The sequence below is a fragment of the Sphaerodactylus townsendi genome, linkage group LG09 (genome assembly GCF_021028975.2).
Source record: "Sphaerodactylus townsendi isolate TG3544 linkage group LG09, MPM_Stown_v2.3, whole genome shotgun sequence".
Taxonomy (NCBI): domain Eukaryota; kingdom Metazoa; phylum Chordata; class Lepidosauria; order Squamata; family Sphaerodactylidae; genus Sphaerodactylus; species Sphaerodactylus townsendi.
In genome coordinates this window covers 60,741,556-60,766,154 of record NC_059433.1, presented here as the reverse complement: position 1 = coordinate 60,766,154, position 24,599 = coordinate 60,741,556, and the positions used below count along the sequence as shown (strand labels likewise).

At 39.4% G+C, this 24,599-nt stretch overlaps 1 protein-coding gene across 7 annotated transcripts in view; it reads right to left on the bottom strand.

Moving 5' to 3' along the window:
* The window catches only part of SULF1 (sulfatase 1), a 111,352-nt gene extending 94,329 nt beyond the window's left edge, over positions 1-17,023 (bottom strand). For 3 of the 7 annotated variants that reach the window (XM_048507152.1, XM_048507156.1, XM_048507160.1), the window contains exon 1: positions 16,840-17,023. The gene's annotated coding sequence lies outside the window, so the exon portion shown is untranslated. Of the gene's footprint in view, positions 1-9,146; positions 9,162-15,909; positions 16,357-16,629; positions 16,801-16,839 lie in introns of those variants that run through there. The other 4 variants (XM_048507153.1, XM_048507159.1, XM_048507154.1 and 1 more) reach the window with 3 other exon arrangements.
* Positions 17,024-24,599: the final 7,576 nt, after the last annotated feature.

The window sequence follows — 24,599 nt, the reverse complement described above, 5'->3', positions numbered from 1 at the left end:
ATGATTCTTGTCTTCTCATTGTGTGACCAAAGCATGACAGCCTCGTTTTAGTCATTTTAGCATCTACAGAGAATTTAGGCTTGATTTGATTCCCTTATTTGTCTTTTTGGTGGTCCAGGGTATCTGTAAAATTCTCCTCCAACCTCACAACTTAAATTAATCAACTTTCTTCCAATCAGCTTTCTTTGTTGACCAACTTTTACCCTCATACATAGACATGGGAAATGCCTTGACCTTGAGGCTTCCGGTGCAACTTCCGGTGGGGTCGGCAGCTCCAACGTCGAGCGGAGCTTCGCAACGTGGTAAAAGACAACCCATTAAAACAGTGGTTGAAAATAAACAACTATTTTCAAGGCTCAGCATAAAGAGCCTTGCGGGGGACCTCTCTGCACGACAGGTTTGAAGCGAGCGGCAGGGACGCCAGGTGAGAGGGCTGTCTGAGCGGCTGCGAAGCAAGGTCCGGAGAGCCGGGGAGACATGGAAGCGCGACGCCGAAAGTTACAGCCGGCGAAGCGACGGGGCGTTTTGCGGGCGACTTCGGAGAACCGGCGACGCGGGAACCGGTCGGGTGGTCGACGCACTGGCGAACGGGGGCAGAGCTCGTCAAGACACTGGAACGGGTGAGAGAAGCCCAACCGCGCTACGTGTCATTAGGCAAAGACCACATCCGGGTTTGCATTTTCAATGTTGAAATCTTTTGTGTTTAAGACTCAAAACGGAACGTGTGCGCATTAGTTTAAGAACAGCTTTACAGACTTTGAGAAATCCTTTTCCACGGGTCTGAGCGATTAAGGACAAATAGACCTAACCTGCTCTGCCCTTTATGTTACCGGGGAGGCTTAAGAAATAAAGAAATACATAGCGAACGCTTTAAAAAGTGAAAATGACGCCAAGGAAACATAATAATAAGAGCCAACTCCCCAACTATGGTACTCAGCATAATCAAGTCAGTACACCAGACAAAACCACAATGAATGAAGTGTTGGCTAAATTGGACTTAATAACAGAAACAATTATGGAGACAAATGACAAAGTCAAACGAATAGAAAAGGACTTAACTGGCATTAAGCAAGAAGAAAAAAAGATTGGAACGTTAGAACAAAACATCAAACAGATGATGGAAGATACAAAACAGATGGATAAAAGACTGGAAATGGTAGAAGAAAAAATGGCTGGATTTGAGATGGAAAAAGAAACAGTCTCAGGCGAAAATTTATGGTTAGAGATGAAATTAAAAGAGAGGTACTTAAGAGAGGGATTTAGAAAAATCCCAGAACAGGAAAATGAGAAGACAAGGAGCAAAATAATAGAAATTATTGCTGAATTTATGGGAGAAAATATAGAGGATATAGAACAAGAAATTGATGAGGTTTTTAGAGCCAATTCAAAAATTGCTAAAGAAAAGAATCTCCCAAGAGATATAGTGGTGGGCTTTACAAGAAAGGTGTTTCGAAATGAAATACTACATAAACATCGTAATGACAATTTGAAAGTGGGAGGCAAGGAGATCTTAATTTTGAAAGAAGTACCAGCTAAGATATTAAAGATGAGGAAAGATTATTCGGAACTCTCTTCCTCATTACAAAGGAAAAATATTTATTATAAATGGGAGATTCCAGAGGGTCTCTCATTTCAGTTTAAAGGGACTAGAAAGGTAATTTTAAACAAGGAAGAAGCGACAGCCTTTTTGAAGAAATTTAAAAGGGAACTGAAATAAGAAATATTGTAAATAAATTGTGGTGCTTGTTTATTTTATTCTATTTTACTTTCTCTTCACCTTTTCTTGATTGACTTAATAAACTATGAATTGCCTAACGTGGAATGTTAATGGATTGAACAGCCCTATGAAAAGAAAAAAAGTATTTAATTATTTATTAAGACAAGAAGCTCATATTATTTGTGTGCAAGAAACGCATATGATTATTAAGGACAGTGGGTTATTGAAAAATCCAAAATTAGGGAATGAGTTTATTGCTGCTAGATCGAAAGGTAAAAAGGCAGGAATAGTGATTTACGTGAAGAAAAAATATGAACCACAAATGATTAGTAAAGATCCAGAAGGAAGATATTTATTTGTGGAAATTATGTTTAATGGTGTCAAAATGTTATTGGTGGGCCTGTATGCTCCAAATGGAGATAATTTTTTGGCATGATATTTGACAGAATATTGAACATTTCTCATGAATATGAAGGTTTACTGGTATTAGGAGATATGAATGGGGTGATAAACCCGTAGATAAAAAATATCAGGGAAAAACACTGGCCAACAAGGATCAAGGTAAATTACCTAAAAAAAATTTTTGATGGCTTACAAAGTTTAAATCTCACGGATATATGGAGACACAAAAATTTGAAGGAAAAAGAATACACATTTTATTCTGATAGACACAAAATGTGGTCAAGATTAGATGTAATTTAACGTCACCAAAATTTACAAATTGGGCCAGAAAGACAGAGATTCAGACTATATTTATATCAGACCACAAACCAGTTAGCATGAAATTGGAACAACCATACAGGATAGCAGAATTTAGGTGGCCCCTAGATAATTATCTCCTACTTGATGATAAAATTGTGATAGATTGTAAAGATAAAACAAAGGAATTTTTTGAGATAAATGCAAAAAACAATGATAATTGGAATATAATACATACAAAGCCTACATAAGAGGATTATTAATAGGACACAAAAGTAGAAAGAAAAAAAATAAATATAAAGTATTAGAAAATCTAGAATTGCAAATTAAACAGGAAAAAAACTGCAAGAAACTAGAAATGACAACGAAACTGGGAAAACAATAAATTTTCTAAAATATCAACATGATTTGTTGATGTCAGAGGAGATAAACAAAAACAGTTGGCGTAGGAAACAACAAATTTTTGAGAAAGCAAATAAACCAAACAAATGGTTGGCATGGTGTTTAAGAGAAAAGAAATCAGAAAAATGGATCCATAAAATAAGAATTAATGATCAAATAATAACCAATAATGATGAAATAAAAGATGAATTCTTCAATTATTATACTTCATTATACAAAGAAAAACAAGAAGGAGGAAACAGCAGCAATATTGAAGACATGATATCATCATATCATGTCAAAGAGATTGATGAAAAAGAAGCTGAGATATTAAATAAAGTGATCAGTAAGGAAGAAATTAGAGAAGCCGTGAAAAAATTAAAACTTAACAAAACTCCTGGACCAGATGGTCTTACTAATTTATTTTATAAAAAATTCATAGAAGAAATAATAGATGCACTTTACTTTTTGTTTAACAATATTGACAAGCGAGGAATACCTGAAACATGGGAAAATGCAAATATTAGTTTAATCCCAAAAGAGGGAAAGGATAAATTAGAAATTTCAAATTATAGACCCATATCGCTTCTGAATTCGGACTACAAAATTTTTACTACAATAATAGCAACCAGAATGAAGTCAGTATTAACTAAAATTATATCCCCAGAACAAACAGGTTTTCTACCAAAACGGAATATGAAAGAGAATATAAGAATCATTGTAAATATTATAGATTATTTTGAAATGCACCCAGATAAACAATTAGCACTTTTTTTTTAGATATGCAAAAAGCGTTTGATTCATTGAGTTGGGAATTAATTAAGGAGGTTTTGAAAAAAAGGAAATTTGGAAGTAAATTTACAAAATGGATTGAAAAAATATATACAAAACAAAATGCAAGGATAATTATTAATGGAGAAAGAACAAAGCAATGTACAATACAACGAGGGACAAGACAGGGCTGTCCTCTGTCGCCGCTGCTGTTTATCTTAGTTCTGGATTTATTAATAGATAAAATTAAAAAAGATTGTAAGATACAGGGGGTGCAGATAAAAACTGAATGTTACAAAGTCAGAGCATTTGCTGATGACTTAGTTTTAATTTTAGAAAACCCAATAGTTTCTTTAACACAAATGAAAAGTGTTTTGGAAGAATTTAATTTAATTTCTGGATTAAGGGTTAATAAGGAAAAAACCCAAATATTAGTTAAAAATATGGATGAAAAATCAAAACAATTAATACAGAACAATTGGGGAGGCTCTGTTAATACAAAAATAAGATATCTAGGGATTTATTTGACTTCATCTAACCTAGAATTGTTTGAAAATAACTATGAACATCTGTGGAAAAAAATTAAAAGAGATTTAGAGATCTGGAATAAACTTCAATTATCATTATTAGGAAAAATATCAGCGTTAAAAATGAATTTATTACCAAGAATGTTATTTTTATTCCAGAATCTACCAATAATTAGATCAGACAAACCTTTCAAAATCTGGCAGATATTTTAAAGTTTCTCTGGGGAGGGAAAAAACCCAGAATTCGCTATAAAATCTTGACTGACATAAAAGACAGGGGAGGCTTAGCAGCTCCAAATCTAAAATTATACCATGAAGCATGTTGCTTAACATGGTTAAGAGACTGGGTATTGCTTTCCAACAATAATCTGCTGACCTTAGAAGGAGCGGATCTGAGATTCGGGATCCACGCATACCTCTGGTACAACAAAGGCAAAATTAATATACAATTTTTCTATAACCCGATTAGATTTTCATTATACAGAACATGGAAAAAATATTGGAAGATCTTTTGCAATCACACACCATTATGGCTATCCCCCCACGAAGCCTTATTTAAAAGAGACAACGTAAACAAGGGATGGATAACCTATAAAGATCTAATTAAAACAACACAAGAAAAGAACAAAATAAGTTATAGGATAAAAGAGCTAGAAGAACTAAAATCAGAGGGCTGGAATATAAGTTGGTGGTTACATCAACAACTAAATAGTACTTTTCAGAAAGAAGAAAAGCCTTTTAATAAAATAGGAATCTATGATGAATTAGAGGAAATAATGCAAAAAAAAGAGGATCACTTAATAAAAAGATTTTATGAATTATGCTTGAAATTGGAGACGGAAGATGAAGCCATTAAAGATTATATGATTAAATGGGCACAAGACTTCGGACATACAATATTGTTATCAGATTGGGAAAAGTTATGGCATTCAGGGTTGAAATTCACGACCAGTAATTATATCAAAGAGAATTACTATAAAATGTGGTTCCGGTGGTATCTGACACCTGTTACTATAGCCAAATATACGCACAAATCTAATCTTTGTTGGAAGTGTGGAGGAGAAGTGGGAACCCTCTACCATCAACTATGGACTTGTGGAAAAATAAAAAAGTTTTGGTTATCAATACATCAAGAGATACAAAAAATTGTAAACGCATCATTCAAATGTACACCAGAATTGTATTTACTAGGTATTTGTAATAATGTACAGAAGAAAAATGATACAAAATTATTACAGTACCTAGCAACAGCAGCAAGGATAGTTTTGGCTCAAAATTGGAGAACAGACAAAATCCCTACAATCTCAGATTGGCAAATAAAAGTGTTAGAGCTAATTAAAATGGCAAAACTAACTGGCTTTGAAATTTTGGAAACAAAAGAAAACTTTTTGGAACAATGGAAACATTGGTTCATATATTTGGACAGAAAGAATAATCAGAAATATGTTATATTAGAAGTATTATAAGTTAAATATAGAAGATAATACAGGAAAATAAGAACTTGAAATGTTGACGAACAGGAAAACACACATGTGGAAGCCCATCTATATGTTTGTTTGTTTGTTTGTTTTTGTTGTTGTTATATGATATATGTTACTACATGTTGTTTGTATAAGTATTGTCTTGTTTTGTGTATACACTTGTTTGTTAATAAAGCAATTAAACAGAAAAAAAAAGGAATTGCCTTGACCTTGGTTGCCAGCTACACATCCTGACACAAGAATCTTTTCTAGAAAAGAATCTTTTCTGACACAAGAATCCTTCATATCTGCCCTTCAGTCTTCTTCTGATTTCTTGGCTACAGCCTCTCTTTTGGTTGATAAATATTGTCTTCTGCTTGGCTCCATGAACAATTCAGTTTTAAAACTTAAAGATGTGTAATTACTCAACAGTCATTACTTTTGTTTCTTGTCAGCTGTCATGTCAATGTTCTGTATGTCAATAAAATAATATACTGGACTGTGTGGGAGTAACAAACCAGGTAAGAGAAGCTAGTTATACTACCTACAAAGTCCACTGAAAACATTTGCTGGTTTAACTAGCCCCTACACTTATAAAATCAAAGGCCAGAACCAAGTAGGACTTCCAAGCCCCTGGTAGGTGCAAGGGATCTTCCTTTTGCTCACCACCACTTCAAGCAGCAACAGAAAAAACTCTTCTAACCAAAAAAGCAGCATTATGTTCTAAACAGAAGTTCTTAATGGAAGTGTCAAAAGATAGTTACAGGAATTGCTGGAAATTCTGTCATTTCTAAGAGCTGCTCTTTGTCACTTCTGGTATATTTACTCAAAGTGATGTAGCACCGCTTACAATGCGGTGGTCCCAATGGGCCCTCTTGTTAGTTGCCAGGCTGTGCCTGGGAGTCAACCAAACCCTATACAATTATCTTGGGGGGGGGGGGTCTATACTTCACCAGGTAACTGAGTGATCATCTTGGAAGAAGCATTGACAGTAGAAAGAAAAAAGAGAGTTACATTAGACTTAATAACTGATATCATCCTAGTTACATCCTAAGCCTGTTCAATACAGTTCGAAGCTTGAAAGGTATATTTATTTATTTATTTATTTATTTATTTATTTATTTATTTATTTATTTGTACTAGACTTTTCTCCTCAGTGGAAACCTAAAGTGGATTACAACTTTATCTCCTTCTGCATTTAATCCTCTTAAGTGTTAGGTACGTTAAACCCAAGGTCTGACCCAGGATTATTTGGACATACCTGAATTGAAGCTTACCGTCCCTTCAATTAGCAAAAACAATATTTCCACTGCTGATACCACAATCATATCTGTTCATCTGTTGCTTGCCTACTTTTACTTCCAAGTATCCTTTAACTCAGGCTTATGCTGTTCATCAGAAACCTTTGCAAAAATTGGTCAAATCTCCCATAAGTGCTAAGCTATTGTATCCTATGGTATAGGAACTCAGCTGACCCCCCAACAAACTGTCCTCATATACCAACTGCTGCAGTATATAACACAGAAAATTTTACGTACGTCTCTCCCCTCAACACAAGTACATTCACTTTTGTTGTATGAAACAAGAAAGTTTTCCTCATACAATAAAGTAAGGCCAGCCTTGCTGAACCAGATCAAGACTACCACCTCAGGTTAAATAACTTCCCCAAAATGAAGGGGAACATGATTGTAGTCTATTCCACAGTTTACTGCATTATCATGTTTATCATACTACATTACTTTTTACTTTTGCAACGCCATTCTTCTTTATACTGCGACTTAGCATCACAAAAATTAGAAAAATGCAAAAAAAACTATTTGCCTTGTTTGTTGGACATCTTGCACTACTTGACTGCATTTTTACCCTTTGTAATCTGACTTGAGTCTCATTGAGAAAGGTGTGCAATAAAATAAATAAATGTCTCGAAGATCGGGTTTGATCTGGAAAGCCAACACAGTATGGAGTTAACTGCCCAAAATGTGAGATGATAGGAACACAATGCAGGCTGCTATCCAGGAGGTTGTGATTAGTTTCTGCAGGAACATCCTTGCAAGGCCAACAGGGACCACAATGTGATAAACTTCATCAGGCGGGAAAACCCAGCAGATGGAATGCTAGGGGTGAACGTTGTTAGCAATGATTGCCCTACCACCATGAAGAAAAAGAGTGGATTTATACCCCACTTTTCTCTCCTGTAAGGAGACTCAAGGTGGCTTACAAGCTCCTTTCCCTTCCTCTCCACAAGCAGACACCCTGTGAGGTAGGTGGGGCTGAGAGAGCTCCAAAGAATGGTGACTAGCCCAAGGTCACCCAGCAGGAATGCAGGAGTGCAGAAACACATCTGGTTCACCAGATAAGCCTCCACCACTCAGGTGGAGGAGTGGGGAATCAAACCCCGTTCCCCAGATTAGAATCCACCTAGCTCTTAACCACTACACTACACTGACTCTTTTCCCCAGGTTTCAGTAATAGGCCAGCAGTTTTTAGCCACCTTGCAGTTTGTTGTGATGGTTTAAGCCCAAACCTGATGTATCATGTCATCCATTCAGGGATCCAGAACCAAATATGTCAAAATAAAGTAGTTTTCATCCAGCTAATATCTGAGTTATTAACATTAGTCGCATGTTGATTCTTGTCTAAAGGGACACCATTGCCTTTATACGAAAGCAGCAGGAAGTCAGGATGATTCTGCTGGCAGCCAAGCCAGAAGCAGCAGAGTTTCATCTGGGCTGATTTTGTTCTTCTTTTCCTTTCAGATACTTAGTCCAGGCAGGATGACAGATTCAAGCCTTTGAGTATAAGCCAAAGGGTCCTTTCCTCTAAACCCACTGCTTGCAGCCCAAGATGGTCCAGATATGATTGCTTTTCTTTGTCCTATTTGTTTAGGCAGTTTTGTTACCTGGAATTTTCCAGAAAAAGGCTTTGGTCCCCTTGTCTAGAGACAACTCTCATAAAATGGCTTGGACAGAAGAGTGGTGAACTGTAATCTAAAGAACCAGATTCAATTCCCCACTCCTCCACATGAAGCCTGCTGGGTGACCTTGGGCCAGTTACAATTCTCTCAAAACTCTCTCAGCCCATGCAGAAGCAGGCCTCTGAATATCTCAAACCACCTCTGAATATCTCATGTCTTGAAAACCCTACCAGATCACCATAAATCAGCAGTTATTTCATGGCACGAACACACATACATTGCTTATATATAGGCGTGATAGTTGGTAAAGTTTGCTTTCTCAACAACTGACAAGAGCAACAATTACTCTTATCTACATCAAAATTGACCTTTCAGGTGCTGGAATAGGAATACTACAAAGCTAAAGAACAAGTTACCACTATACAACAAAGACTGCAGGAGTCAAGTCAGGGCAACACTAAACATTATTAAATCCTCATGTCCACTGCAAGAGCTTTGTATAGAAAGTACAATGGAAGTTTTGTACCTCCCAGGTGCAAGCTGACCTCTTTCCACTCAGGACAGCAGGATGTATGAAGAAACATACTTCCTGTGGAACTGGTATGGACTCTGCTGAGAAAATATGTTACTTTTGTAGATATGTCTAATATTCACAATGTACCCAACAGAAGACTCACAGGGCAGTTTGAGAGGATGCAAAAATGGTAGCAGGTTTAAAGGATGAGATGAATCTGCTGTTCACCTTGGTCATACAAAAAGAAAAGAGTTAGTGTGTACCAGGGAAACACAACATTCTCATTGAACATCTTATTCCAAGGCCTCATACAGGCAGAAACAAGGATTCTGTAATGTGTAAACACCCTTTCAGAATGATTTCTCTTAACACAAACACACCCGCACGACAATAAGATGGACTTTTAGGAGGATCGGGGTCAAAATGGAATTCCTCAGAGTAAGATTATTAAACAATTTGTCCTTACAAAAGTAAACTGATCACTTCAGTCAAAAGCTTAATTCGTCCAGACTTTACAACATAAGCATTTCCTTCCAGTCATAACACTTTTGGAAGTAATGGATAGCATTACATTTTTCCAGAAAAAAATCACATGTATAAGAATCCAACATCTTATGCATGGTGCTTTCCATTGCTGAAAAGTTATCTTCCTGTATTTCTAGATTACAATTTATCTTGTACTTTTTCTCAGATATGTTTGACAAGCTTGCATCAACATTTTTATCTGCATACCTCAGTGGGATTCATCCCAGAAATCACTCCAAAGAACAAACTATTCTAGATATGTTTGAGTATCACATTATAAATATTCTTGCTACCACTCAAATTTTAAAGAGCAGTATATAAATATTTTATACTTAGTAGTACAGGAATAATAATGAATTGCAAGTACATTTGTTGGTCTTTTTACCAAACCAATATGCCTAGGACATTAAGCGAAAAGAACCTGCATTCTCTGTAGATTTTCAACATTTTACTGAACAGAGCTACATAAGACTGCTAGTCTCTGTTTGATCCATTTACAATCGCCCTTTGGGTTGGTGGTGGTACTTAACCTACATATCGACTGTATTTTCTTGCTATTTATACCATAAAGAAAGGACAAATTTTGATTATTTGCATGAAACAGCCTTTACAAGGGTTGAAAAGTGCTAATAGGTTTCACAAGGACCTGTGCTATTTTGCTTTGATCTAGCAAGCTCCGCTCTTGGACAGCCTTGACTAAGGACAAGCAAAAGAGAAATTTCAAAGAGGAAAGAAGAGAATAACTTTTTTAAAAAGTCAAAATATTGTCAAAAATGGAAGGTCTGCTTTTTGGTCACAGATGGCAGACTTTCCCAACAGAATTAATAATTCTGTAGTAAAAATACAAGTGGCTTTTGTAGCCATATGTTCAATCATTCACTATATTAAAAACATTATAGTCACTCATACCATGGACAGTTCATTCACTGAAATGAAGTTTTGGTAGTTTCTTGCTCATGAATAGTAGATCCTTGTGAGATTTAAGATGATAATATACGATAATGATTGAAGTGTAGCCTTCATTAAGCTTGCAAATACTGGGTTTTTTAAAACCCACTCTGAATTAAAAAATGGAATAACCAACTGTATTATTAGAGTTTATTCAGTGCCTTGAAACATAACGGTCTTTAATGGCCTCCTATGGTGCAAGTTTAATTAAATGGCATAAGATATTTGTGTTTATTCCATATTAAAATTTTACAATATTAATGTTTTATTGAATGTTATGTTTGTATTATTATAAGCCATACTAGGCACATTTTTATGGAACTTTGGCTAATAACTCAGATAAATATATTGAGCATCTTATGGAAGGGAATCCAAAAGTCCCATCAGAGACTGGACCTAGGTTGTCTCCAGCATTTCTCCAGCATTTCTGTAGTTAGCTTGAAGAGGGGCAAGTGCAAACTATACAGCAAGAAAGCATGCCAGCACAAATATAATTACGTGTTTGAGACATTTTATTTAACATAATATTTACATAAAGTTAACACTCTTTTTCTGCATGTTGTGAAGGTTTGCCATGCAACTACAGCACCTGTTTGTTTACCTATCCCATTTCATTTCTAAGCCTGCTAGAAATCATCATTCTTATTACTCTTGGCTGTTGTACCAGGCCAATCAGAAGCTCCCATAACAGGTCCAAGAAAGGACATAACACAAGGACAAAGTGTCATCAAGTTGCATCTGACTCGCGGAAATCCTGTTCCACAAACCCAATAAGATAATACAATATTGTGAATCATGCAGTGCTTCCTGTCTGGAATCCTTTATAGACACTGAGATAAGGGCTCCATGATCATCAGCTGTTGGTTTAAATTACTAGCGTTCATGCAAACATCAGCAGACTTTGTACAGCAGGACTTTTCCGCTTGCTTCTTCTACCACAGACCACTAACCTCCACAAATGTTGTTCCTGTGGGTTCAAGAGACCCTCAGAAACAGCTAAGGGGACAAATTAGCAGGGACATATATCCTTGATGCATACCATGTCTTTACTCTGACAGTTCTTTATCTTGGGGAAATCTAAGTGGGCAACTATTTATGAGTTACACAATAAATATCATTTGACAGTCACCCCTAAAGCCATCTTGCTTTTAAAATTCATACAATCAGAGTGGCTAAGAAAAACAGTAAAATTGTCTTTTCTTCTCACTAGCAATAGTAATGAATGTTTATGGGTTAAGTGGAGACGCTGATATGAAGTATAGGCTGGCTACTCCATTTTTATTGATGCAGTTTTTTTCAAAGTGAATGAGATCATATTTTAAGACAGTTAAATGGGCAAGTCATAGCATTTATTACACTTTGCACTCAGTGACCCTACAAAGGGCTGAACATGGTACACTTTGCTATTGAGTAACAAGTCTGATTTATAACTCTGAAACAGTTACCTCTTGAATAACCTCAGTAGTCCCCTATCTCACACAAAGAAGATAAGAAAGGAAAAGTGCTGATGAACAAGAGCCACCACCCATCCCTATAAGTGCTGGGGATTCAAAAAAACCCCTGCCTATTAATCAGTACATGTAGTGCTGGGAAAGAAGCTGCTCCCTGTCTGGACAGGGTAAGTAATGCCACTGTAAATCAAAACTAGTACCTGGATATGAGACCAGGTAGAACAGGGAACAATCCTAAGCAAGTTCCTTCAGAAGTCCCATTTTTTCCCCAGTGGGGCTTACTTGCAGGAAAATGTTCTTTGGATTGCAATACTCATAATAAGTACTGATTGAATTGTAAAACAAGCAATATAGGAAAAGTGCAAGGGAATAAAACATCTATGATACTGGTTTACCTAAATAAGCTTTTCATGCCCATGCACACTAAGGAACAACTGTACGCTTTTCAAACATTAATCTTGTGAACCTCAGAGACACTTGTGCTGTCCCTGTCTCATTAAAATTGAATCCTCACTGCAAACAAAAATGGTAATTTTTCCTCCACCTTCAAACTTAGTGAAGTTCTTTCTATCACAGCAGTATTATGACACAGCATATGGGGCAAGAATAGTGGTCACCACTAGCATTTTACAATGATCACCATTAAATACCATATCATCTAGGCTTATTTTGAAGGAATTTAAATCTTCTAGTTAAAGATATCAGAGCCATTGTACATTAATGCCCCCTCCCCCATGGATGACTACAAAAAAAGCTGGGAAATTCAGGGATGATGAAATCAATTCTGAGCCACCCCTCCCCATACACTCATTTTTGGGTCTTAGCTGGAAACCTGAGGTAATACAAGAACAGACTTTTTGTTTTCAGGTCGTACAGCTCCCACAACACTTAGTCAGCTTTGTGAAACTGTTAGCAGTAAATCCATCCATCTCCACATGCACAAATCCCTAGATGTCAAGAAGTCATCCTTACATATTCAAAGCTATGAAAAATCACAACCAGGAATCTAGCTTCATATGGTTGTAATAAGCCCTGTCAATATACAGAAATGCAGTGTGTTTTCTTTAAGCCTGATATGCCTAGACAGCTATACGATTGTCTAGTGTGTGACTCAAAAGCTCGATAATAAACTCTGCAGAAGGATCTTTGGCAATAAATGACCTAGTCAGCACAGTATTTGAAAATCATTTTTTAAAATCATTCTTTCCATAGATGCCTAACTTCCTGTGAGTGTTGGTTGATAATACCTTCCATATTTGGAAATTCTGCCTCAACACTATCTCAGCCTTCCATAATCTTTTTTCATTGGTCTCCGCTCAGAGTGAAAATTTTGATGAGACAGATCTCTCTACTACTCTTGATACTGGGATAATGTGCTCAATTGACTTTCAGAATGAATTTCACTGTATTTCAGATTTGTCACTTTCAAAACATGCTACATTTCTTCGAAGATGTTTATCCATTGCATATTTTAAAAAAATTAAGCACAACTTTGAAAGATACACCCTTCTGCATTGTTCTGCAAAAATTATACAAAGCATTAAGAGTTCAAAATGCTAAGCAACAACCTTAATATGTCACTATTTGAGCAAGCTCACCTACCTTGACTAGAAGTGCCAAAAGGAGGAAACTCCTGCCAAGTAATAAACTAACACATAATTAAGCCAATCTACATCAAAGTAGGTTCAGTCTCCAACAAGTTATTGCATTCCTTGTCATTTGTTTGACAAAAAACTGGGCTAAAAAATAATGCAACTATTCATTGAAAATTGCATTCACCTGCATAAAAACCCAGGCAAACACATGTTTTCAGTTTAGCTCTTTCTGAACACAACCACGGTCAGTTCATCACCACAACAACCCTGTAAGACAAGTTCAATGGAGTGATAGGAATTTGCCCAAAGCTGCCTGTTGACTGTCTTGAGGGCCCTAAAAATCAGAATGAGCATGTTTTCAATAAACACACACCTAGGTATGTCTCAGTTTGGACATGGATATGAATGTTTCCTGGTCCAATGCCAGCTCTCTAGCCACTGCACCACATTGCCCCTGGACATATCTGGTACGTCTGGTGTTTCACAATGAAATTATCAGGACCAGTAAGAGGCAAACTAAAGGAGCGGGTCATGCAACATCAATACAAATAGTAAGGTACTTCTGCAGCCTGGCAGACCTGCTGAAGCCACAGCGGTTCGCCAAGCTCTCAAAATGATTTTTCCCCTTGTTCTTTACATAATCTGACTGCTCAACATCCTTTGAGGTCTGATCAGTTTTACAGCTGTTGTGTTGCTAATGGGAAATATGTGTGGGTGCAGGGGTATGTGTGTGCATACCCAGGACAAATACTGTCAAGAAGCAACCAAATGTCAACTTGAGGTATGTAGCAATAGCCGTAAATTGTTCCTTTGAACATTTACCATCTGGAACAGTAGATTATGTTTTGACAAAAACCAAGCAAAACAAAAAAAAGAAATCCAAGACCAGCTTAAGGGCATTGTTTTTCTTTTGAAGGCAGGTCCATCAGGTCAAGTAGCTTTGCTTCTGTAGCCAACCAGATCTACTGAAGTTGCCACAGTGGTTTTCATAACAGCTTTTCAAATAATGAAAAAAGGGCTCTTGGTTTTGCCTGAGCTTTTCAGGAATATTCAAATCATTAGGTTAGTCAGCTGAAATGCAGCTGCCTCCTCACTGAGGCAGAAGCCCTGTTGGTGTGTTTACATTCTTGACACCACCCCTGCACCTTGGCTGAGTTATAAGTTTACCAGCTCCTGTAACTTCAGAGACAAGCTGGCTGTAAGGACTTCACTTTGTTTCTGTCCCTTTTTCTGCTGATGTAAAGAAGCACAACTTGACCTGTTTAGTCCACACACCAGTCCTTGACAATTTGCAAGATATACTTTTCTGGCTTAAAGGATCTGGGAAATTTTCCACATCTCCTCTGCGAGTGTTGAAAAATCAAAACACTTCTATTTATTCACCTAACTCCCAGCCTAATTAGGAGTCTCCTAATGCTCTTATTTGATATTGCTGGAGGGATTATTTATAAGGATCCCTCCTTGCACAGAGGTATGTTTGAGACTAAAGCAGAGCATAATCTGTAAAGCTGCCAAACAGAATGCTAGAATGAGGGGGAGGCAGGGAATATCTTAAACGATGTTACAAAGTTTTAAGAGGGTTGATTTTTGGTATAGCCAAGTTCACACCCATCACAAATCCATGCACCCTACACCTCCTAAAATCTCATTTCAGAAAGGATTGTGCACAGTATCCTTTATAGAAATCTTTCACCTGCAAAGACTGAGGACAGTACCGGCATTCTGCCTCTCCACCCATCCACAGGAGAGGCAAAACCTCCCACATGTGTCTCATGAGGCATCCAAGAACAACTGTGTATGCCAGCCTTTGACAGAAGGCTACAAGGTACTTATTTTCAAACAGGGCACAGTGATTTAGGTACAGCTTTTCTACACAAAGCCAAAAAGTTAGAGCAAATGTTGAGCTTCAGTACATCTCAAGCCACATACTGCAAGCAACCAGTGAACAACCTAATTCCAAGATACCTGGCTGGCAAAATTAAACCACCTGCTTTAACTGATGAGTAGCACTCTCTGCCCTTTGAAGGACAGCAACAACCAGCCCCACCGTATTCTGCTTTACTATAAAGTCTATCTGATGGAGTTCAGTGGGCTTACTCTCAGGTTGTATGATTCCACTGTAAGCCAAAGACCCTTCTCCAAGGGCACCAGGGCACCATATCCCACTGAGGAATACGGGAGAGTTTACTGCTGGAGGCCAGCAACACTAGTGAAACCAAAGAAGGAGCAGTTTCCAGTCAGCTCTTTGCTTCTGTGTCTTCCCCAAACATTAAAAAATATATCTGTTTCAATTTAATTAACACTTCACGTAGCCTGCACAGAATCCACAAACACAGCTAGACTTTAATGACCCGTTATGGCGATGCTACATAGTTTTCAGCGACTCGTAAAACTTTCGCAAACAGACCTGCAAATGAATTACATCCATCTGCTCTGCCACAGCTGCAAAAAGGCAGCTCCCCGAATGGCTGGTCTGCTGCTTGTTTCTGCCTCTCTCGCCGCACGAGGAAGCGGTGCCAAGCCCAGTGCTGCTGCTGCTGCTGCTGCTGCTGCTGCGCCAAAAGGAACCCTCCAGCATGCGAAGCCCTCTCCGGAGGCACTTTTGTAAAGCATCTGGCTAACTTCAAACAGCAGTCTCCCGGGGACACCGACAACAGCCTTGCATTGAAAAGTGAGCCCTCTTACAACTTGGGGATCACGGAGGGACTCATACAAAAGCATTTTCTACACAAACTTGGAAGCTCCTCCGGGGGCCCCAGCTTGCGACGCCCTGTCAAATCCCGAAAGTCTGCGACCCCCGGAAAGCAGGGGAGGGGACAGCCGTCCAACACATGGCTCCGCCGCCACCGCCGCCTCCCGGGGCTTTCTCCACTCGACACCTTGGGCAAAGCGTGACCTCAAAATGCATTAAGGGGCGTCGCGCTCCGCGGACAGGCAGGCATCAAGCGATGCCCACTGTTATCTGTCAGCCATACAATAGCAGCATTGATAAGGCAGCAACAACTGGCTTTGACAAGTGTGCTGGAGCAGCATTCCATTCAATGCCACGATGGCCGGGAGAGAGGAGAGAATGGGGGTGGGGGGGGGAAGAGGGTCACAGAAAGCAGCGGCGAGGGAGCCCCTTTACCTGAACGCGCAGCTGTTTCCCTGCTGGAGGAGAAGAGATGGCACCCTCGTGGCCCCCCTCTCCTCCCCCCCAAAACACCCCCTAAAATTGAAAAGGAATGGGTGGGGGGGGTCTTCTTTGCTCAACTTGGGAGCAGAAGACCACACCAGCTCCGGCGAGGCAGCGCTGGGCTTCCCTAATCCCCACTCCGACGTGATGACACGCACTAACCCCAACCATCTGTTGAAACACGTCCTCGAGGAGCCCCCGGCGCGGTGCTGTGTCAAGGCGGGCTGCCCAATCCGAGCGCCGGCGGAGCTGCAGGCGAGGCGAGGCGGGCGGGGAGCGGGCGAGCGAGCGAGAGACACACCAGGGCTGGCGGCCGGAGCCCGCACTTCGCCAAGTAACCTGAGAGTTGCCGACAGAAAGGGCGGCTATTAAAAAAGAGCGCAGGCGAGAGAGCCTGGGAGTGGGCGGGGCCAGCGGGGAAGGTAGAGGGGAGTGGAGGATTCCTCTGGCGGGGGCCGGTCGGAACTGCCTCTCAATCCCGGCGGACCCGAGGCAGGGGAGATGCTCCGGAGGAAAGTAGGGGAGGGGAGGGGAGGGGAGGGGAGGGGAGGAGGGGAGGAGGGGAGGGGGGGGGCAAGCAAACAAGCCCAGGTCTTTGGGGGGAATTGCCTTCGAGGGACGTTTCCCAGCCTGGATCAAAAAGAGAACCCGAGCAAGTGTGAATGAGACATTTACATCTTGTAATCCTCACACCCACCTTCCCCGGATTGCCATGTGGCCTCTTTGAGCTCTCCGGGAGAGGTGGAGAGTGAGTGACCAATGTGCGCTGGAGCCTCCAGAGACTTTCTTATGTTAATGAAGTCTCTGATAGGCTCTGCTTAAGAAACGTTTTCACCTGCACTTTTTGTAAAGGCGTCCTGTAAAATGCTTGGCTGCATAGATGGATACTTACAGTACCAAGGGTCCAAAGCAAACCTCATCTAAACATTTCTACAAAATCAACCCTATTTATGTATTCATCAGTTGTTAGCAAAGATCTTTAAGGTGCCAAGCCTATATAGTTATTTGGGAGTAAGGTCAAATTCAGTGAAATTTACTTCCAAGGAAGCAAGCTTGTCTAATGAGTGATGTTTACTTGCAAGTAAGCAAACCTGTGTAATTAGTTTGCCTCCTTTAAAAATTACAATAGTCCAGTGTTTCAAGTTTTTCTGATTATTGATCAAGACACACAATGGTTGCATTTGAAAGAAGTCACGTTATCAAGGGGTTCATGAAAAAAAATATACCAGTACATAGATGCTGGATGGGAATGTCAAATATATCCTAACTTTTCTATGCCAGGACTCATATCTCAGTGTCCTATTTGTAAAGCAGAGCTACTAATGGCAAGCAAGAATGAGTTATCAGTGGTGATATGGCTAACTGCTAAAGCCAATAAAGAAACAGAATACTCTTTGCTTGTTCTCTGAAATAGCCAAGTGTGGAAAGAAGAATGAAAATGGTTTTTGAAAAGGATTGTGGATTTCTAAAAATTCACTCCAAAGTGTCTCACTTGACACTTCGGTTAAATCTACATTTTACATGATGACAGATGTTGAATTTCTTTGAACTGGGAAAGACTTCTAAAAAGAGAACTGTCATTAAAAGTGCAAAGATCCCATGTGAAGAAAGGTTTGTAAATGTGATTTGCTTTAAGTGCTAAGTATATTACTTAAAATAAAATTATCTCCAAGCCTAGGAACACTGATTTAGCATGCTTGCTTCTTGTATTTAACTTAGCGCAGATTACTGGAAGGTATTTTGGGCTCACTGATGGCGAAAGGATGTGTCATAACATATTAATTAAAAGAGGTTTATCCATTTAGGGAACAACCTTTAAATGGGGAAAATGAATCGTTCCCAATTCATTTGCTTTAAGGTCTTCCCAGAAGTGATTATATGGTGTCTGTTTCGGTTTATTAAACTTAAACGGCTTTTACAGATTCTGAGTATTCTCTAACATGCAACTCCCTAATCTTCTAAATCTAGAAAAACAAACAACAGGACAATATTCTCTATAATGGTGAATGGCAAGGCCATGATAGAACTATGATCCCTTGAGTATCATAAGATTTTAAACAGTGCCAATTAATGCTACAGGGCATGCTTTGTTTTTCTTTATTTCCTTTTTCTACCAGACTGTGGTCTGGAAAGACTCTAGGTAACCTCATCGATCTGGAAAACCCTGGAGGCATTCTCAAAAGTAGTTTGCTTTACATGCTCTTTAACTGTATACTGAGTAGCCAAGTAAAACCCTAGAAGCTGTGAAAGTGCAAACTTAACAATTTTACCAGTATTGTGTCAGTAACACCACATCAGAAGTGCATACCAGTCATAGACATGGGAAATCCAAAATACTGCAAACAGCTGTTAGGATAGATATTCAGTTCTGAATTAAGCTACAGTGACAGAGCAGGTAAAAAAAGGTGTTTGCTTCAATCATATAACTTGCTACATTGCCACTCAGGTAATTTATAATCAGACTGAGAGACTCCAGGATGCCAGTGACATATTTGTAAGCTGTCTTGAGTCCATAGTCATAATGAATTGGTCATAAAATGGTCACATAAGTACAAAAGCAATATGTTTCTGTACTTGGTGCACACAAATTGTGATTGTAAATATTGTAAATACATTAAAAGAAAATTGCACATACACACACACACACTGCCCAGTAAGAACCTCATTTTGATAGTGTTTTAATGGCAGTTTAAGTGTAGACATGTCTCTACAACTGTATATCTACAACACACACAAGCTGTCCATTAAAGCATGGCTATGTACAGAAATATAGCAGGAATTGGTGCAAGCATGCATTAAGTGCTGTTTCCTCCTCTTCCACAACCATTCCTTTTGATGTCGGTGGTCCTTGGGCAGAGTTGGTATTAACTTATGAAAATGTGTGTATCAGGTTGGATCCCATGCTCTTCCTTCAATGGAGAATTTCTTTTTCTGGCCAAAAAAAGCTTCCTCAGATGTGGTTCTTCCTGAACCACAGCCCCCCCCCCTTTCCCTCTCATACATCCACTGGTCTCTTTCCCACTCAGTTGTGTTTCAGCCCATGGCTTCAACATAATAAATCTACATATATAATTTTTGTCTGGCAACAATACATAGCTCACAGCCAGTATAGGCGTACCTTGAGGTGGGCCAACTACAGTGTTACCAGTCAAACCCATGATGGGGGAGGAGGGTTCTGCTTGAAGCATAGGCATACACACCCATGGGGATGAGGGGGTTAAAGAACCCCAGGAGCAATGGGGGGGCACAAAATCGCCCCCATGACATCCCCCACACCAATCTGACTCAGAAGAGCTGGGTCAGCGCAGGAAACGCACCTAAAGAAAGAGCCAGCCTGCTGCCATGGTGCCCATCAGAGCTACCTTCTTCCCTCCCCAGGCCCTTGGGGGCAGGGGGAGGCTCAGATGGGCACCGCTGCAGCAGGTCAGCCCCTGAGCTGCCTGCCACGGTGCCCTGTCCCCTGCCTTTCTGCAGGCTGGCTCCTGCCATTCCCAAAGCTGGGGGGGGGGGAGCAAAAGCCGGCCTGCATGGAGGCCAGTTGGTGCGGCACGGAGGCCAGAGGTGGGACAGGGCTTTCAGACTACAAAGCAGTTCTCAATTCCATCCTTGACTTACATGCCTCCTTGAGACAAAGGATATGCTAACCAGGATTTCATCAAGAGTTCCTGCCAAAAATATTAATCTCATCTTCTAGTTTCCAACTAACTTCTCCCAAGACCACTTTCATTTACATTAGCTTTGTCCTGAAGTTGTAATTAAATCAGCTTCACCCTAAAGGACTATCTCTAGGCACTCCCTGCCTTAAAACATTAAGCTGCCAGATCATTAAATTTAACTATCGGCCGCTAAATTTAGGTGTTCAACACTTAAGTTAAGTGTCCCTCTCATGTCCCTCTCATATTTTCCTTCTGGAAGGCAAGAGCCTCCTGTGTCCTGGCAGATTAGGGTCACTTAGCATAACCTTAGGGCCTGTTTCTTCCTATAACTAACCCCTGCTCCCAGCCCAGTACTCAGTGTTAAGTATTTCCTTGGCCATCTCTTTGGCTAATACTGTCCCCAAAGTGTTGCCTTTCTTCTTCCACTGTAGCTCGGTGCTGTTCTCTGGATTTTGCTCATCAGATCAATGCTAGATCAGGTAATTATCACCTTTAATCAGTGGTGGGATTCAAATAATTTAACAACCAGTTCTGGTGGGTGGGATTCAAATAATTTTGCAACTGGTTGTTTACAAGCAACATTTTAACAACCGGTTCTGCCAAAGTGGTGCGAACCTGCTGAATCCCACCACTGCCTTTAATCCTCCTAAACCCCTTGTTTTCCAAATCTATCTCCTCAGCACATTTGTGTTTTTTAAAATTACTTTACTTTTCCCAGTAAATATTGTGAAACATTAACCCCACTCTCCTGCAGATATCTTGCAGAACACAATACATGTAAATGTTGGCACCAGAGATCTCGGGTTTACCCAGCCTCTTGCTATTAGGTCTGCCTTATGCTAATTCTCCACTCTAAAATGGGGCAGATCCCATCATTTTGGGTAAAATGAACATGACTGAGCCAGTAGGAATGCTGATGTCATGGAAAAGTTCACCATATGGTGCAGTTTTGAGTACAGGGGTATACATTCTCATTCTAGAAAAAGAAGCCTATCATGACAAGAACTGCACAAGTTCACCATGCTCACATTCAGTAATAACCTACAGAAATTAGTAACATTCCTTAAAGGGCGCCAATTCCCTGCTTGACCATCTATGTTTGTGTATGGGTTCTGGCACAAGGCAGTGTGAATATAGGCTCAGAGTTATAGGCAGTCCCACAACACCACAGCAGGGTATGATCACCAAGCGTTTTCTTCTGGTCCACATCTCTGTACTAGATAGGGCAAATATTATCATCACCTTCATGAGCAAGAATACAGAGGCAGAGTTATTTATGATAAGTTTGAAGTACAAGGGGCAACAAATGAAAAAGATAAACACACAAAAAGATAACAGGGAGAATATGTAAATAGGCAGATTAGTTTGGAATGGAAGGAAGCTTTCAAATGGCCCAATTCTGAGGTGGAGCCAAAAATAGTGGAACCTGCATTTGACATGAGATAGGCCTCATTTTCTCAAGGATATATATCCAAGTCGTTCTGGTTATTGGTGCGCTCCCCAGACACTTCCTGAGTCGAAGGAAAATGTCTGCCAACATGATCCATGCCCTCAAAGGTGAATGGAGAAAATAATATATGAATAATACAGTTAGTTCTAAGCATTCTCTGAATCAGGCCCATTCCTGGATGAGTGCTGAGAATGTGCTTACTCCAAGATGAACTTGATATTCAAACATGAACTTGACAAACACACAGAATCCTCTGCTCACCAATGTGAGTATGAAAGTACCATCAAAATTTAAGGTTATTATATAGAAACATTGCTAAGCATAGCACTGCTTTTCAGTGGAATTGATGCATGTATCCAGTCAACTATCACTGTGAGAGGAAAGAAACAAAACTTTGTTTTTAGAGTTTGGGGACCTTTTGTGAAAGACAGAGAAGCAACAGCATTCTTGCTATAGGAAAAATTTTCTTTTGTGTAAATTTAAAGGAAAGATTTTGCAACAGACCCACTTTTGCATTGTCTGAAGTCTGGTAATCGTCAAATCCTAGTTATCTAAAGCAGTCATGTGCCTCTGATATGGGACATTCTGTTTAGATTCCCCATTATCTGAGCACATTATCTAATCTTTGCCTGTCCCCAAGGCCCTTGAATATAAAAGGTTCAACCTCATATAAAATAGAAACTTTCAAAATATCTATGACTTTTAAAAAAATAGAGCTTCCAGTTCCATGGAATAAAAGCTTTATGAACACTTTGACAAAAGAGCCATTTGATGCTGATTTGGGGTAATTTGCCTGCACTGCTCCTGTGACAGACCCTCTCACCTTCTCAACTTCTTCAGGCAGGGAAGCCACTGACTGACCTGTCTTGTCAGGAGCTGAACGGAGAGGGAAAGAGAAATGGGGAATTTAGGTTAGACCAGATGAATGGAGAGCAAATGTGAATTTATGAAATTGCCTTACCAAAGTCAGATTATTGCTCTATCTAGCTTGCTGTTTTTTTTATTCTGATTAGCAATGGCTGGCCAAGGTTTAAGTCTCAGAAGGATCTTTCCCAATACCTTATGCTTGTGAATATGTAACTGGAGATGTCAAGGATTGAATCTGGAACTGAATACTTAGATACACACTTGTTCACACAGAATTTAGGGAGAATAATGTCCATTCAGCTCCATGAAAGTTCCTTTGCTGGCAATTGTGTGTTAATATTGCATGCTTTACACTGTATTTAATTTGGAACTTGGCTCACCTTTCCAAGCCTGAAAAAAGCTGTTTAATCTGGCAATATACATCTGCAGGTTGCATCCTAACTTACTTTGCTTTTTTGGAATTTATAAGGGGGTGGCTATAGTATTCTACTTAAACTACCTGCCATCAAAGATGTATTTTTCAAAAAGTTGAGAGAAAAATGGAAGTTCTGGACAGGTCAGAATGACCTCACTTAAATAAATTTTACAACACAATAAATAATGTGTTACTAGAAAGCAACTCGTGACAATCCTAACATGCAAGATCAATGGCTGGTAAATGAGATACTGTAATATATTGAAAAGAGTGCATTTCTACATGTTTTCCACAGTTTACACTTGACTAAAACATGTAACTGACTGTAATACATGCAAATGATTGTGATGGACTATCACTTTGGGAGAATATAAACACTGAATTCAGAAAGTTCTAGATCCAATCCTTGACATCTCCAGTTAAATGTCCACAAGCATAAAGTATTGGGAAAGATCCTTCTGAGACTTAAACCCTGGCCAGCCATTGTTAATCAGAATAAAAAAACAGCAAGCTAGATAGAGCAATAATCTGACTTTGGTAAGGCAGTTTCATACATTCACATTTGCTCTCCATTCATCAGGTCTAATCTAAATTCCCCACTTCTCTTTCCCTCTCCATTCAGCTCCTTCCATTACTCATGATTTTCAATGTAGCCAGTTCAGTATAGTAGTTAAGATGTCAGACCAGGATTAGAGAGCCCCGGGTTCAAATCCCTGATCTGCCATGAAATCTTGCTGGGTGACCTAGGGCCAGTCACACACTTTCAACCTTGACCCTGACTGAACATCTCTTGCTTTGAAAACCCTTTGGGGTCCCCATAAGTCAGCTGTGACTTAACAGCAAAATAAAAGTTACCAGGTGTTTTGCAGGTATAGTTTGAAACTGTTAGCTTAAGAATTTCAAGTAAGAAGTGCTGAACTTCCAGCAAAGCCCACTCTTCCAGGAATAGGAATGGGAGGGGGGAATTTCAGGGTTCCATGGAAGAGGGAGCTGAAAAGATGATGCTTTTCAGGCAGTCCTCCTTGTACCTGTGGAAACACTTTGCTAGTTACAACCTGTTACAAGACAAGCACATTGGTTGTCTATTCTACATTTGTCTTGCTTCTTAAATATATCAACAACACATCTTTCCAAGATTGTGTTCACACGTCACAAACAAGGCTGAGTTTGTTTATGACAAGTAGGAATTAACCTCACTTTAAAAATCTGAAAGTATCTGATTTCCCTCAAGTCTAGGCAGGTGTCAGAAAAACAATATATATCTTATTTGTAGATGATCAAAAATTCAACTCTAGATGTGGCATAGTAGGTCAGAAAGAGCTTTAAAGGAAACCAGGACTAGCAAGTTTACCCTGATAACCCAAACAACAATGTGCTAAACTGAATATTACATTGATTTAAAGTTCAAGTTACAGTGCCATTCTAAACCCTTATACCCTTTACACCTGTTAACTTCAAGGACTGAGCTTTTTCAAGTGCTGAAGCCACATGTGCATGCATACACATATCCTGTGATTCTTTTGTGAGCTCAACC